Genomic DNA, 13,217 nt, shown 5'->3' with positions numbered 1-13,217 from the left:
GAAGCCTGGCTGCCTCTGCAGTGGAACACCAACCTGCAACTGCCTCAGGAAGGATGACAGCAGGAGGAGAAGGGAAACTACCCCCCAGATCCTATTTCTCAAGTCAACTGCAGAAACAAAATAAATGTGCAGCGAGTAGCGTGGATACCAAGCCAGGACTAAATGGCCGCGGTTTGTAAATAGCCGCAGCCGAGGACACAGAGGAGAAACTTCACAGTAAAACATACCCTACGTGGTCATGCTGGCTCTGAACACGCAGGGTCTGGAGAGGTGAAGCCCTTAAAGGCAGCGCTGGTCTGGAGGAATGACAAAAGGTATTTCACTGAAATGAGTCTGGTTTAGAGCCCTTTGGCTGTTCTGTAAATACAACTGCAGCAGGGGCTGGGTTATGTGTGATTTTAAAACAAATTACATTAAGAGACAAAAGAGATGCAATGAGAGATGAAATCAAGCGAGTTTATAAACAGAAGTACTTCAAAGGCTACGTGAAAGCTGGAAAAAAATAGGGAAGGATAATTTCATTTAAAGAAAAGAAAATCTGTTTGTTATTGCCCATATATTCCAGTATTCCTGTGAGCAAAAGGAACTCTTTTGTGCCACCTAATGTTAAGTACAGATCACTGTTGTCTGCTTTGCTGCCCATCGTGCATGGCGTGCATGGGGAGGCCTCGGGCTGTTGAGTGCATCTGGGTGGAGCGGGGAGCATGGGGATGCTCAGAGTCCTAAAGTCCCACCAAACCAAGAGCAGGAAGAGAAACTTCAGCTTCACAGTCATGGATCAGGTTATCTTCTGAGTTTAGGAAATTATCTAAAAAAAAAAGAACAAGAGGGGGTGGAAAGAAGCACGGGGTATGATCATAAGAGCGAGAGACTCCAAATTTGGTCTTCGTTGTAATAAAATAAATCCAGAACGAGCATACCCAGGTTTTATGTAAGCTGCCCACGATCAAGCATCGATCTCAGCAGCCTCTGCAAACCTCAGGGCTTTCAGCAGCTTCTCCCTCTGCTCTCCTCAAGGACCCAAGTGGCTTCACCTTTGCAGCCTTCGCATATGCATGTCTCCCGGTATGAAGAATTTGTGGTGTGGATGTAGCAGCCATTCACCCTAATGGGAGATAATAATTTAGTATGGAAATATCTCACACAATCCTTTAAAGAATGAAAGGTTGAAAGCAAGTAACTTCTTGGTAACAATGAATTACACCACTTTTGTGATTTTAACAGTGTTAAACATCTTAAACAATTTTTGAGGCTGACTCTTCTTTGCTGTTTATGTTATATGGAAAGAAGAGAACCTGAGGCTTCCCTTCAAGTTTAAATTTCAAATGTTTTCAAGCTGTGCTCTCCTCCCTTCTGAAGATGACCAGGACCATAGGAGGGGCTTCACTTGAAAGCAAAAATTACTACAAGTAGAGATGCTGTTTCACTTTATAGCGCTCTTTATTGATCATTTAGAATACAGACCATCCAACCCTTACCTAGACTTCATTTGAACAAGATGTGTTTAAAATCCCCCAAAATTAAGTATTTTGAGGTTTTTTTTCTTTGTTTTTAAGCAGCAATTCCGTAGGTTCAGGCAGAGCAGACTAGAGCACCTTGTCCTATTGGTCCTGTATCCACGCACCACTGATTTTTAGGGCAGATCCACATGTGGAGGTACATTTAAAACATAAGTCCTTCCCCCAGGAGCCAGGGAGCATGCAGGGCTGTGGGGATGCCCTTCGTCCAAGGGTCTGATCCCAAAATGCAGCCACAATTCATCACGTCACTCACCAGAACAGTTTCCATGTAATTCAGTGAGCTGCTTCATGCCAATGAAATTATTCACGTGTGTCTTTGCACAGTCTAATTCCAAAGCTCCATCCTAGAAAAAGATATATATCCAAGACTTTAGGCAGGTGGCCAGTCCCGCTGAGTATTCCTCAAAATACTCACAAACATCAGGGCCTGCATTTGTACTCACTTTCCCCTTTCTCTAGTGTCCTGTAAGCAATAGACTGGAAAGGCTCCACAGCAATTACATATTTAGGATATGTGATAGCTGCAGTTAAGATCTTTACGACTGATTGCAGGATAAAATTTACTTCAAATGTGCAAGAGCCCATTTTTAAGCCCTAGTCTTTCAGCTGCTTTCCATTATATGTGTTCTGAAGAATCAAAAGCAATTAGAGCATACAAAGTCTAAATGGTAAATAATTTCCAAATCAAAATCTGTATTAAAGCAATAAGCATCTATTTTTGTTAACACTGTAAGATATGGAAGGGGCCCAACTAAATAACTTTTGGTTTAATGTCATCAAAAGAAAGCTAGACTTCTAATGCTGTATGTGAAATCTTGCCCCAAATGGGCTTGTTGAGTTTTCAAGATTTGGGAAAAGAGGATAAGCAAGAGGATTTAAAGATGGCGATGTGAACAGTGCCATGGTTTACACACGCTTGTGGAGGATTTGCACATGGATCTGTGGCTTGCTGATTCACAGAAAGCACTGTGTGCTATGCCAGCTTGTAAATACGTGTAGAACTACGTCCCTAATTAAAATGGTAAAACAGTATTAAATCTTGGACGGGGATAGAAAGAGGAGAGCAAGGAAGAGCTGTCATTGGTAAAAGCATATCAAAAAGAAGTTAAAAAGCTAATGGCAAATATCATCTCTGCCGGCTCTGATTTTGCGGTGCTATCGGTTGCTGGGTCCTGGCTCTGCAGCGGCTCCTGATCAATGTTCTGCTGGCACAGAGTAGTGCTGAAATGACGCCAAGGAGTCGGCTGCTGCAAAAGTGTGGTTTAAAATGGGGGTATTTCAAGCTGAGACTGAGAGGAGCTGGGCAGCGGCCACCTTCTCACCCCTCATACTATTAAGAAACTGAAAATGTGGCTCCATTATTCTGCTGCTGGATTTTCTTTTATTATTTTAAAGGATGCCAGTCCTCGAGTTCTGCGCCTCAAGTACAAATAATATTTATCCAACGTAGAAACACCATTTCTGAACTGAAGCTGTTTTCCTTTTTGGCCGAAGCATGACGTTTTGTTTTGCATATTTATCTTCAGGCTTTGGGAAGGAAAAATAGAATAACATAAAATAAAATCAGCCCACAGATCTAACTTACTGGAAAATGGCTCAGGAAGGGGAATGCAATGACTGAACTCCTTCTGCCATGTCGGCTGGAGTGCAAATGGAGGTAACACGAGCTGCTCCCCATCCAGAGCTTGTACTTCTGTCTAGATTATGGGATTAGTCTCTGTTACATCTATCTACAGTTAGGAACTTGTGATCCAGTTAAAGCAGCTTGAAAGGCGCCCAGCAGGTGCTGGGGGTCTGACTGCAGCACAGATTCTGTGCAGTTACTGGAGAAAAGCTGGGGCTGGCCTTGCATGGGGCTTTCCAAGGCTCTGTACTGGAGCAGGGGGAAAGGAGAAAAAATCCAAATCCTGCCAGAAAACACTGAGAGACAGGGAAAATTAGCCACAGCCTTTCCCCCCTGCCCCTGGATCCTGAAAGCGGAGTTGCTAATGCATCAATATAAATGTTGTCAAATGTGAGTTTGTGATACTTTGCTGCTCCTCGCTTCACACACATTGCATGGATGTAGTGGATCTCGTAGACCTAAGAAATGCTAATTCAGTGCTGGAATTTTGAGTTTGCAGAAACTGTCCCGTAAATGTCATGGGGGATTACTAAACCTACAGGAAGATTATAACTCTACATATGTTTAGACTATTGATTTAAAACTTTATTACCTTTGATATAGATTCTTCATGAAGGAAACAGTTCAGCAGTGGGAATTCTGCCCACATAAAACTTCTGCAGGGTCAAATCCTTCTGTTCAATCCTGCTTTTCAATAGAGTAGACAAATCTCTCTGTAGGTGATGTAAGACAAAACCAACAAGAGCGCAGGAGACACGTGACACCTTATAAACATGAAATCCTGCCCTGCTCAGCCAAAAGGTCTCATAACTGCAGCAGAGAGAGGATGCAACACAGCCCCAGAACTATACAGCCATGATAACTTTGTAATGGAAAAGTTATAGTATAGGTTTTTACTATTGTATGTTCTTCATAGCATAGCAAAGCTGTAGTACAGCCTAAGAAAATCTGCCTTTGTAACAAGATCTATACAGAAATGAATACATGATAATGTGACTGGCAATGGTTTTCTCAGAAAAGCCATGCAGTTATGTAGTAGGATAGTTATAACAGGATTAGTTTTCAAGTACAAAGCTGAAGTTCAAAGATTTTCCAGGACGGTGTACGAGAAAATTACAAACTGATTTTTGAGCTTGCAGTTCCCCATGGTGGAGACCCTTTGTGACTACGCATCACTTGGGCCTGTCTCAGCTGGACCTGGGAAAATCAGGTGGCCCCTGTCCTGCTCCAGCCATCCCAAGGTTGAGTTCAGACGAGAACAGCACACAGTCAGGTCAGGTCCTGGGCTCCCCTCTCTGCAATCTGTGCTCTCCTAAATCTGACTCCATGGAGCTGGTCATTCGAGGTATAACAATCTGCACGTTTAACATTCGGTGCTGGCTCTCAACCCTCTGTGCAGGGGCTTTTTCCTTCCTGGGAACAGGCACAACTGAATCTCTCCAAACACCATTCCTTGGACAAAAATATGGCGTGGAGCAATTTAAACCCAATTCATTAAAAGAGAGCATCTGTTACAGTACCTTCATCCTAATCCAGATTACAAACTGAAGTCTGCACAGCGTTATGTCCATTTACTATGCTGCATGGCAATTTCAGATGATCTCCAACTATCCCACATCTGAAGCATCAAACTCACTGTAAACATTTCCTGCTCTACAACATTGTTCCTCCTTGACTATAAAATACTTCTTGCCATTTTATACAAAACAAAGCACATCAAATGAAAGAATACAGAACAATTATTTCAGTAGAAAAGCCTTGAAGTTTCCTAATCTTCTGAAGAAGACACACTTCATTCTGAGTTGCTGCTACCTCTTGTGTATATTGAAGGTAGGACAAGCAGGAGATGTGGCAAGAGGAGGGCAGACACTCAGCATGGCTGTAGGAGAGTTAAAAGGGATGAGTTCAGTAGGTGCTTTTTTCCATCCGCATTACAATGACTGTCTTCAGAAGAGATTTATGTCATGCCATTTCTTCCTCTTGCCCCAATCTAAGCCACAAAAATGTGGTATCAGAATTGTAACGCCTCATATATTCTAAAGAAGATAATAGTAAACTGCACTGCTTTGACCTTTTCTGGATTTCTGCTGTTTGATTCACTCACCGCGGCCATCCCTCGTGTTCGCAGCGGTAACCTGTGGGGATGCAGTGCAGTGGGGGCCAATCCAGCTACAGAATATTGAAAAGGTTAAAGTCTATGTTTATGAGTCTATTAAATGTTTATGGTCTTTCACAGGCTATACTGGGCATTAAAATTATGATATCTCATTCTCATAACAAACACTGTAACGAGACCAGAAAATGGCAAAGCACAAATCCATTCTGAAGGCAACGTTTGTACTGAGAGTACAAAACCAGCACAGTATTAATTTGCTCCTTTGAAATAGTCAAAAAGGAAGACATGATGCCATGAACAGAAACCACGCATACACATGACAGAGGAACAGATCACCCAACCAGAAGGTACCAGCCACCCATTCTGCCCAGCCTCACATCTCCAACACTGACCAGCAACAGATGCTTCAGTGGAGACTAGGAAACCTAAAGAGAGACTAGACATTTCCATCAGTTCTAAGAGTTTTTAAGCTAAAATGCAAAAAAAAAAAAAAAAAAAAAAAAAAAAAAAAAAAAACAAAAAAGAAGAAATACACAAAAACCAAACACTTTTTGGAGACTATTGGCACAGAGCTGTGCTGCTGGAGACACCCCTCCTGTTCCCAACAGGCTCCTCGATGGCTGCTCAAACCACGATAACTTATCTGCTTTGCTTTTACACATAACAGTGGGTTTTATAGGTCAATTAAACACTGTACATGGTTGTTTGAGGTTTTTTTTATCTGTTCTAAATATATCACATCTTAATTTCACTGCGTGTCGCAAGATGGCTACAGTACATTAATGAATGACCATAAACATGGACAATATACACCACTACAGCCAGGCACTTAACGCACCCCACATTCCCCAGCTCAGGCTGCATTAGTAATCCCCTAGGTAGATAGAATCCTATGAATACATGGGAAGACCCTACCATGAGCAGAGTTTGGGTAACCCAAAAAGGAGCAGGTGAATCAGGGTCTTTGCTATTCCTGGGCAATTTTATGTGAGAAGTGATGAAGTGTGACTTACTAGTTCTCTGGTCCCACATCCTAGAATCTCAGCCAGGGTGATGTGATGAGCACCAGCCATATCATGCCAGCAGCTCAGCCCCCAGCAATGTTCCTTAGGCAGCACAAGGATGAATTTAAAGAGAAATTTGAAGATGAACGCTGCTGCTAGTGATGGGAAATTTCTTCCCAGCATGAGGAGCAGCACAAGAGAAAGTAATGGAGAACAAAGTTTCTTTGAACTATGATGGATGGTGATATCAAATCATAAATAGACAGACAGGCACATGTAAACACAGAGGATCAAAGGAGCCAGCCTAAGTGCAGGCAGCAAGCTCACAGCTGGGAAGGGCTTGGAGGCTGTCCAGCTGACACTGATGGTCCTTCGAAAGGTCCCCCTAAAAGTAGAATACCATCAGGCTTCAGTTCAGTGCACCCCACAAATTACCAGGTTTTGATGGCCGGGGAGTAGCCAGAAACCTTAATGGAGAGAGAACAAAAAAAAAAACCCCAAACCTTTCTGCCCTGCTAGCAGGGGTCTACATTTCAACATTTCTCACAGTAGAAGAAAGGTGAGAAGTGCTACTGAGAAATACCAGTGGGTATCATTATGGAGTGCCCCAAATCAGTGAAAGCCACAAACTTCGTGGCTCTTGGGGCTGCTGCTGACAGCCCGTTCTTCCCCAAAAAGTCTGTATTGTGGTTTGACCACCTATGAACACAAAGACCAACTTCTCCAATACCGTTGGTAATTTATCTACATGTACCATACTGCCTTTAACAACTGCCACTCTTGTGGGGAATGATCCTCATTTTGCATACAAAGCTGCTTACAAAGTGGATCCATTCCGATGACTCAGGGTCCCCTGCTACTGACAGCTTGCATTTTAAAACAAATGCAAGACCAGAGTTAAAACATGGAGAGGAGAAGCCAACACATACACTAGCTTTACCTGGAAGATCCTGATGTTTGCATGGTTGATGTTACATCAAGAAAGAAGAGTACTGGGTGACTGCAAACCTCCTGATGATTGCTTGGACGTGGAAAGGTGATGGAAACTAGATAAGAAGGGAACAGTGAGGTAGGTTGAAAAATGAAAAATCAATTGGCCAATAAGTTACAAGAAAAAATCTTCAGGATGGGCCCAAAAAGAAGCATTAGCAGTATTCTGCTAATATATCCCTTCAGAAACACAGAATGCCTGGTGACTGAGGGAAAAAAACAAATTAAACCTCCCTACTGTCACTCCTCATTCAGATAAACTCACAAACATTGAATGTGTTACAGAACAAACAGTAACAACTTCAGTGGTGCCCCAAATCAATATATGGGATGAAGGGCACAAGTTTTAGTCACCAACTTGCAAAACTCAAACAGTATTTTCACGTAAGGAAATCATCAGTGTGAACCAGCCTTTAAGGTCTCATCCTTTCACTGTAAAACTTCTGATTGTTACCACAAATTGGTATATTTACACATAAATTCTCCTGGCAAAAGAATAAACATAATGCTCCTTTCTGTCAGTTGTAAACAATGAAGATATCCGAAGCAAAGCCTCCCAAACAACCAGCAGCCTTGTGCTCTTGTGAGCTACTAAAGACTGAACTTGAAGTAACTTCTGTTTAAAAATAGCTGTGAAAATACAATATGCAAAGTCAGTAATTGTATTTTTTCCTACTATTACCTCAAACAAATTACTTGAGAAAATTACACTATTTTTTCATTTTACAATCACTTCTGATCTGATAGTTGTTAATGAACATAACAAGTTGTTAAAATGGTAGTTATTATGAGCATATGAAAAGTAAAAACAAAACATAAAATATAATGATGTTATTGATACTTATTTTAGTTTCCACTATATCACTAACATGATTTTTTATTTGTTTTGTAATAGCATATTAAAAAACTATATACATAAAATATGATAATGCTGCAAAGGATTAAAACATAGTGTAGGTGCCAAATCAGTATTAGAATCACAGAAATAGAAATACATCATTTCAACTTAACTAATATGTGGTACCCAGCAGGGACTGAGATGCCTTGACACAGGAGAAGAGGTCAGAAAGAATGGGGCTCTTCAGAGAGGAATGACACACATGAAATTCCCCATTAGGACTGGGTTTCCCCAGGGTGGCTGCCCCACGCAAGGCATCCCAGCCTGTGCTAACAAAGTCCCATTAAATTATAAGTGAACTAATGGTTACTATATCACATATATCAAAACAATATGTAGATGAAGTAGATGAAGTCCTAGAAATACAAGACTCATGTCGCAGGCAAGGAAAGTTCCTCCTGCTCTGCAAAACCAAGGAAGGAGAAAGAGGGGGATGAGAGGGACAGAAACCGTAGAGACAAGAAGGTTGTCTACTGGGAGACGGGAGGATTTCAACCTCCCTTGTGCCCAGCCGGGCATGCTTCTGCATGGCTTGCTCTATGGGAGGAAAAATAAATGAGAAAAACTTAGAATTAGGGTGTGGGCTGAAGCATGGTGGGATGCTCTGCAGTGTACAGCAGTGCTGGCTTTAAACAGCAATGTCCTGGGGCTGTTACTGAGCTACCGCATGAAATGTAGGTGGCTCCTGAGCTTCTGTGGTACTAACACAGGTCTTTGTGCTCCAGAACCACCTGTGTAGTAAAATCATCAATGTTGAATGTGCTTTAAGGAGTCATTATTCTTGTCTTACAGAAAAACAGCCTTTACAGATTCAATTCCTTTTAAAAAAGAAAATAAAACCCCTAAGTAGGAGGGTTGTTTTTTTCCAAAAATCTAAAACTCCTTCCCACGTCCAAAGCAGAATATTTGATTCCATTCTAGAGTACAAATATTTTTATTTGTAATTTTTCTGGGGGGGGTCTCTTGGCTCTTCTGAAGAGACATGGAGAAATGCAGACTGACCATTAATTTTTGCCATCACACTTGACTGTGAAAGTATTAATGTGTTTCTATAGCAAATCAGCAAATACTGGTAGGAATCAAGGCAATGAAGAGCATACAGAAGACGCAGGGTGTTGAGCTTAGCAGACAGGCTTATGATTAGACAAAAATTGTACTTTCTTAACGGTGCTTAACATCTATGCGATGTATCCAAGCAATATATTGTGCAAATATCTAGTGTTCCAGTGGTGAGATGGATCATGTGGATGGATGATCAAATACAGCGAGGCTCATCGCTCTTCCGTCGGAGACGCACGGTCACGCAGCGAAGGCGCATCTTTCTACTTGCTCTGGCTGCTGATCTATTGATTTTGAACTGCTCTGATTCCCCCTGTGTCTGGCTGTAGATGCAGAAGAGATGAAGCAACTGGGAAATCAGCAAAGCAGCAAGCTGAGCAGTACAAATTGGTAAAAATTATTTAATACTGGGAAGCTGATCTAGTCACCCCCTGGTAATACTGTCAATTAAGTGGATGAAATTAATATTAATTATCAACAATGGATTGTTTGCAAGTGTAATAATGAACAGAGAAAATATGGAGAAACGGCACATTTATAATGCAAAAGTGTTGGCTGTCTCTGAATGTTTCCTCTGAAATCTGTTTTGGTTCCATTAAGAAGTACATTCATAAATATATTTTCTTAATATTTGAGTTGCAAATCAGCCTAGACAGATTAGAAAGTACCATGAAGCAAACGTATACACTGAAACTCTGTCTGATCCAAGAAGTTACATTCATTTTAAAAAACCATCATCATAAAACAACCCACAGAGCTGCTCAGCAAGATCAGTCATCTTTGAAACAGAAGAAACCAGCAGCACTTGGAAATACTTTAACAAGAGAAACACATGCTGGAATATCACTCCCAGCCCATGCTGGTGTGCTGATGCACTGATGCCTTCCAATAGATTGCAATAATTTTCTTCTCATGTCGGGGGTTAAAAAAAAGCAAAAGAGGAAATGGCAAACCTATTCTATAAGAAAAAAATCTTAATATCTGATACGCTATTTATAATTAGTTTTAACTAATATTTTTAATCAAATTCTGGGTTGAAAGTGCACTTTGCTCTGCACCTGCAAGGAAGGTATGCCCGGGGAAAAAGCTGTCAGAAAAAGAAAGACATGAACCAGGGTGTGAGAGGCCACTGAGCTCCCTGACCCCAAGGGAGGACAAGCTGGTGTCAAACCATGGCTTCATCTGCTTTCCTCTCCTGTGCACTGTTTTTGCTTCCATCCTAGTAATTAATACTGGTTTGCTCTCTAACTTTACATTTAAAAGGATGGAAACCTTCAAATACACGAAAAGCATTTTCTGCTGCGTATAGATGGCATTTGAGAGAAAGTGTTCAATGTCAAATATTTTCTGTGATGATAAAATAGAGCAACTATTTAAACAGGAGTGCAATTTTTGTGTGTGTATCTGTCAGTCTGGGGGAAACCCGTTCCCCTTGGCACGGTACCTGCTGGAGGGATCTTCTTCTTTGCCATTAAAGCTATGCTCTCAGAGAGGCCTTGGTTATACCACCACTAACAAGGGCTTCATATTATATAGTGTATCACAGAGAGATTTGATCAACATAAATCTTTAGAGAAGTATTTCGCTCTAGAACTACTTTCCTCCACCCCAAAAAGTTTTCAGAATACTCCCAACCTGACATATGGTGCAAGCGTAGTCAAGTCCAAAGGCACAATAACTGTTTAGCACCAATCATGTTGTTTCTTTGTTCTGTTTTTAAACTTGTTTGTAAGACCAGAAATAATATTTTCCCTATTTGGTATAATTTTCCGAAGCTTATTTATCTGAATTGAAAGGTGGCACTAGTTTTTGGACTAGAAAAGTAGTTGGTATGCGAATTTTAGCTGGCTTCTATGGGTTTCCCAAGGCTGGACTCTAGGAAAGCCAGATACAGCACAAGAGAGTAGGAGGTTATCGTGGTAGGGATAGTACTGGAAAAAGGATGCAAGCAGTTGGCCTTCCCAGTTGGCTGGGTTTTCAAATCTATGCACAATAAGTGAAGAACAAAGAAAATTGGTGAAAATACTACAGTTTCCCCATGGTGTTTGCCTCCATCTAGGAGAAACTGCAAGGTGTTATTTCTACTGGATTAGGAGGATGGTCTTTGCCGGCATAGTGAATCTCTGGGCATGGGCAGTCATCAGAAGTCAGGGAATAAAACAGCTCATGACACTAAATCAAAGGCAGCCCCAGCTATTTAGAAACATCAGAAAGTTAACATTCAGCCCCCAATTCCAGAATTTACACTGAGAGCAAGGAAAAAAATCAAGTTGCAAATGTTCATTTAGCTAATTTCCTACCAAATATCTATGCTTGCTTTCCCTGCTGGGCTCCTGTTGGCCTAGGGTTGGGCTGTGCAGCGTGTCCAAGCAGGCTGTAGCCTCAGGCCAGCTCTGGCTGGTGCCGCAGGAGGCATTTTGGCACCACAGCTGGTGCAGAGCTCAGGAACAGCTGGAGAGGTGAGCAAAACACCAATGCATACCACAAAAATTAGTTGTACATGCATCAGTCTGCTAATACAAGTCTCTGTACAAACACGTACATGAAGGACCTGCACACTAACCGAAGTGCTGGTGAACTACAGAAACCCATAGTATCATAAGCAGTATTAATCCTTCTTTTAGAGCCATGTATAAAATGATGGATCAGCTATGCTACTTGAGGAACATAAATATCATTTATTAAGACAATCTCGGTTAGTTCTTTGCAATTATTTTTTAATAGAAACATGAATCTAGGTTAAAGCCAGATTTATGCTCCTCCTTGCCTAACCCCATGCCAGGATCTTTGATCCCAAATTATTGAGGAACTCTCTCCTGCACGGGGCATTTCTGCTTGAAATATGCAATAAGCAGCAGAAATAGTAAGATCTTTGAGGGTTAAATATTTCAGCATCCTCAGCACATATCATGGACTTAGTTGAACCACAGAGTTACACTTTATAGTTGGTACATTCCAACGGAAGTTCCTATACCCAAAACAAACCAGCTGTTTACAAGGGGAAAAAACCCTTCTAACTCAAGGAAATGAAAACAGCATGAGGAGAGAAAACAACCCTTTAGCTTTATAATGTTGATTTATACTAATCTAAGTAGCTACTGTTATGAGCTGATCTGTGGCATTTCTGCCCTTCCTCCAAGCTGTCACAAAAGCAAGACATTCAGCATTACTTATTCAACCAAAAAAGCCCCAACAAGTAGAACCCAGATGAGGTGACTGTTCCTGCAAACTGCTCCTCTGTGATTGCCTAAGGAAAGCAGCAATGCAAACTGAGTTATACAGAACTCATATAATACATACAAGAAAGAAATAAATACAGATTACTTACCCACATTCTTCCCAAAGGCCTTTGCATTTTTTTTTTTTTGCATAAAATAATCCGTTAGTGAAATGCATTTGTAGGTGCAACAGACAACTATTTTAAAAGCACTCAGCAAAATGACTTAAAGTTTAGGGAGGAAACTGAATAAAAATGATTAAAAATGTCATTTCCACTTTGAATGGTGAGAGAAACTGAGACAGTGATAACGTCACATCAGGATTTCAGCAGGAGGACGTAGGCAAACAATGCTTCCAATGGGGAAATACTCACTAACTCCTTCAGTAATGAACAGTAATGAGCGCCCTGAACCTCTCCCAGAGTCAGAAACAGATCACTGGCACAAGCTCCCACAAGCAAATTGCTGCAGGCAGCCATCCCCATCACCTCCATCCTGCTGCCCACCAGCCCTGTCCCTGCCCTGACTTCTCCCTCTCGCCGCAGATGGTGGGCTCCCCAGGCTGACCACCCTTTATGTGTTACAGACACCAGGGCTCTTGCAAGAGCCTGAGGAAATTATTGTGGGGTTTTTCCTTCTTTTTTATTTTTGCAGTAGTTTCTGTCCCTCCTCCCATCCTGTTTTGCAGCAACACAAGAGATCCCGCTTGGTTCTGTTCTAATTAGAAATTAGAATTAGATTTCTAAGTTAAGCTTGTCAAAGCGCGTCCCAGCCACATGGCTGTGTGG

This window comes from Strigops habroptila, chromosome 9 (assembly GCF_004027225.2).
Source record: "Strigops habroptila isolate Jane chromosome 9, bStrHab1.2.pri, whole genome shotgun sequence".
In the NCBI taxonomy this organism is placed as follows: domain Eukaryota; kingdom Metazoa; phylum Chordata; class Aves; order Psittaciformes; family Psittacidae; genus Strigops; species Strigops habroptila.
Note: the sequence above shows the minus strand (reverse complement) of the source record.